Source organism: Capricornis sumatraensis, chromosome 8, assembly GCF_032405125.1.
Source record: "Capricornis sumatraensis isolate serow.1 chromosome 8, serow.2, whole genome shotgun sequence".
Classification (NCBI taxonomy): Eukaryota; Metazoa; Chordata; class Mammalia; order Artiodactyla; family Bovidae; genus Capricornis; species Capricornis sumatraensis.
This window is the reverse complement of record NC_091076.1, coordinates 89,209,475-89,214,115: the sequence shown is the minus strand read 5'-3', so window position 1 is coordinate 89,214,115 and position 4,641 is coordinate 89,209,475.

The window sequence follows — 4,641 nt, the reverse complement described above, 5'->3', positions numbered from 1 at the left end:
ATGTCTGAGTTGCTAGAAAGAACTCAGGAAAATAAAGAAGCCTGTGCTGCCTCCCGTTTCAGACCAACGTAAGAAGATGAGCTGTAATGCTCTCTTGCCTCTCACTAACCTCAAACATCCCATTAAAGCTGAGCCATGAGGGAGCTTTCTCTAGGAAGAGCACAATAGTTTCCTTTCTCACCTTCCTCCACATTCCCTCTTACTAGCTGACAGACATATGGAGGTAAGGAACACTGACCCCTAAGTCATGGGTACCGTTTGCCATTAAGAATCTGGAAGCACGCTCCATTAACGGCAGCACCCCGCAACTGGAGCTCTGAACTGCTCAGGTGATGACAATACTACCGCCTTGACAGCTGGTAGAAGCAACAGGAATGATGTTACCATGACCAGAGTGAAATGAAGTTATCTCGAGGGAAGGGGCTGAGGGGAGAGGAACAGGGCTAACGTGAAGTCATAGAATTCAGTAGAACAGAAGGAATATAGCTTCTATGAGAGGTGATTCTGAAATTAGGTTCCTAAACCTTAGAAGGAAGGTATATGAGGAGTCACTACTTCCCCAGTGGGGCCATGTGCCAGGTTTTGTCCAGCATCTTCTATTTGAGACTCTCCACTTTCCTTTCTTTCCTGCTCCTGCTAAAGCTACCCATGCTTACAGAGAAGCAGGTTCTCCTCAATCAGAAACTCCCAACTTGATCTGCACTCTGACTCCTTCTTTCCCCTTCTTCAAGGTCAATGTGAAGGCTGGAATTCTGCCTTTGGCACCAGCTGAATGACCATCACTTGCAACCCGCTCTCCTCTCCTTCCCTCCCCCAGACCTGCTCACCCTCGGCACCACTTCCAATCCAATGGGCACAAACCCCAGGTGCCTTCAGGGTGAATCTTCTGTACTGAGAAATGCAAATATACAAAACAAAACTTCTGAAAAAGGAACAGTGTTGAGACTTCTTCCGGTTTTCCGGGGAGTTCATCCAGCTCCAGGAGCACAGGGCTGGATGTGACACGGTGAAGCCCTGCTCAGAGTTCGCTGGTGTGCTTCATCCAAGCCCCAGGGTGGTGAGGGGAACCAGTCTCTTGCACAGAGGATCCCAATCCTTCCTACTCTCTCCTGTTTTCCTCACTCTCCTTTTCATGGTAGCTTCATTTGGTTCTTTGAAACTGGAGCTTGGCAACCAAATGCCTAGGTTAAAAAAGGGGAAAATCAGAGAGGCTCAATACAGTGGAATCAAAACAGAGTCAAAGGACAGCCTCTGGAGGTAGAGAAGTACAGCTCAAAGGGAGAATGGAGCCTGGAAAGCCAAGCGCTTCCACAAACACTGCAGGTTGCTGGGGATGTAGCGTGGCCTTTGTCATGGAGACCTGAGCAGCCTACAGCCTGGCCACCAAAGGTCCTAAAGTGACAAAGAAAGATGCCCCTCACACCGCTTCCCTTCTCTCTTTCCCTTTCCCCTTTATTTTCCATTCACTTTCCCCTCTGCTTCTCCCCTAAGGCCCACCTGCTCTAGGGACCAAAAAAGGAACTGAGTCCCTGGAGGAATCCCTGGCGAGTCAGGCCAGAGACCGTTGCAAGCCTGCAGCTTCTGGCCAGTGAAGAGGGCTGACATATCATCACAAAGGCCAGTGCGGCGTCAACCTTCTGATTCAAGAAGGGCACTGTGCCAGCTGTCACTCTGTCCCAAAACTGCAAGCACCCTGGCAAGAAATTCTTCAGGAAACAGCATGCACAGACCAAGTAGCCACTAAGAACTCTGAAATTAAAACAAGTCTGACCAACGAGAAATCAAAATGGCCAAATTTCATATCTTAAAAGGCCTTTCCCTTGGGAAGTGTTCCCACGAGAACTTCCCTGTTTTTTCAAGGGGTCCTCAGAGCAAGCACAGCAGGGTGCTTATTCTCTGGTATAAGCAACAATCCCAGTGTCACAGCAAAAAAGAGACCCTGGGAGTTCAGTGCAATCCTCTACTAATACATGACTGCCCCTCCACGCTCATGACCAATGGCCAGCCCCAGCCTATGCCTGATCATATCAGGGCTTTTGTACTTAGAGGATCTCTTGCCTAGAATGCCTGCTCCCAGGTCCTCTCACAGTTAACTCCTTGATACTCACATCTCAGCTAAAATGTCACCTCCTCACAAGAGCCTTCCCTGATCATTCAAACTTAAGTATGAATGACATGTTACCACTAACCACTGAACTTCACCCAATTTAATTTCCCTCACAACATGTACAGTCTACTGAAACTAGCCTATTCACTTACTCACTGTTCCTATCTCTTCCTAAGAACTGCAGTTCTGTGAGAACAGGGCCTTTGACTATCTTGTTCAGCACTCTCTTCCCAATTCATACTGGCTACTTAATATATAGAGGTCTGCTGAATCAACAAATGGGGAACTCACTAACTCCTGGGGAAAACCATTCCATACTTGGATCTGTTCAAAAGGTTCTTCTAAAGATAAACTGAGGACTTCCCTGACAGTCCAGTGATTAAGAATCCGAGCTTCTGCTGCTTGGGGCACAGGTTCAATCCCTGGTCAGGAAAGTTCCATATGCTGCGCAGTGCGACCAAAAACAAAATAAAGCAGAAATAAAACTGGAGACTGAACTCTGTTTATAACTTACTCTGTGTTCCTGCCCTGCCCCCTGGAACCACACAGAATAAGTTTGATCACTCTTAGGAAAATCTATCAAACACTTCTTTTGGCCTCCAAGCCCCTCTCACCCTAAAACTTCTCTGGTCGGTGATAATCATTTATCCCCTGCATTATGAAGTGTGGACAGTCCACACCATCCCTAACCTTTCTCTGAATATGCACGTGCTCGAGTAGGCTCCTCCTAAAGCACAGCACCTACAGAAGCAATGCTCTAATTGAACGGTCCCAATTATTCTTCAACAGTGCAGATGAGTAGGTGGGTCCCCCTAGTTCCCTACCCTAATCACTGCAAAGCCACCAAACAGAGAAACCCTCCTAGACAACAGAGCCCTTAAATGTTTTAGGAGACACTTCTGAGCGCACACAACTTGCCAATACAGGCACACCTCATTTAACTTGTTTCGTTGCGCTTTTACAAGTTGAAGGTTTGTGGCAACTCCACGTTGTCAGATGATGGTTAGCATTTTTTAGCAATAAAATATTTTTAAATTAAGGTATGTAGATTTTTTAGATATGATGTTAGTGCACACTTAACAGACCACAGTATAGTGTAGATAAAACTCTTTATATGCGTTGGGAAACCAAAAGAATCATGTGACTTGCTTTATTGTGATACTTGCTTTTTTCCAGTGGTCTGGAACAGAACCCATGATACATCTCCCAGGTATGCCTCTAACTGAAGATTTGACACAGAAACTGCACATCCGGCCCAGGATCCTTTAAGTTAAAAGTTAACTGCCTCCCGGAGTTACCATTTCTTGATCTCTCTTCATTACTCTTCCCCTGGCTAGTCCTGGCTCACATGCTCTCCCCTCAAGAGGACAGGATCAGAGACATCCAGGGCCAAGAGGAGACACACAGCTGGGGTCATGTGAGCCATGGCCCAAAAACACCCATGGAACAAAAACACCAGTTGTCACTCTCTCCCATTATGAAGAGAGCTGAGAGGGTGGGAAGAGTTAAAGCCCCCTTTCCACTCTAAAGCTGTCACACCTATGGGTTTTCCCCCTTTGTTTTGTATGCGGGATGGGATTAGAAACAGATGAGGTTAGAATTCAGTGCTTAGAAAGGACACTCCCCACTGAGAGGGGTGAGGGTAGTCTTTGACTCCAGCAGTAGATCTCTAGAACGTGAGCTCTTACACATAACCCTTACTACCAAAGTCACCACTTTCTGGCTATTCTGTTCCCTACTTACCTCTACTTTCAATATTCACATAAATGTAACTTAAGAAGACTTTTTTTTTTTGGCTGAGCCCCGAGGCATGTGGGGATCTTAGTTTCCCAACCAGGGATCGAACCAGAGCCCTCAGTACTGGAAGCACAGAGCTCTAACCACTGGACCACTAGGGAATCCCCAAGACTAATTAGAATCTATCTGTACAAACCAGTATTCCAAGGTATTTTATGGGAAAACAAATAAATAAAATTCAGTATAGCAATGGGATACACTCTTATATAAATGAATTCCTTAGTTAATTCATTTATTCTTTTTACCAATTTACTTTTCAGTGGCCCAGATGGAGTTTTAAACAGAAGAGCAAGCTGTTTTTTCCTCATCCCCATATTCCAAGCCAGGGGACAGTGGAACTCTCACTGAAGTGCATGCTTATTGCAATTAAGGGCATTTTGTGTTCCCTTTGATGAAGTTTCCTTCCCCTTTGGTTTCCTGCTTTACATGTCATTTGTGCAGCAGCTGCACTTCTATGTCCTCCTCTTTATATATAGCCAGTGATTAGCACGCATGTTGCTTTGCAGATACTCAAGCCTCTCGTCAATTTGTTCTTCTCCCCTTTGGGGTATGTGCCCCCCCGGGACTCCGTAATCAGATGTGGCAACACTCTGGACAGATGCCTGGATTGGGGTATGTGCATGGGGTGGGAGGAAGGGGGCAAGGCCCAGTGCAGGATAACTGCCCAGGAAGAGACCAGGCCAGACAGTGAGGCGGAGTATGCATACCCTTGGTGGTGACCAGCAGGGGGGCCCTCG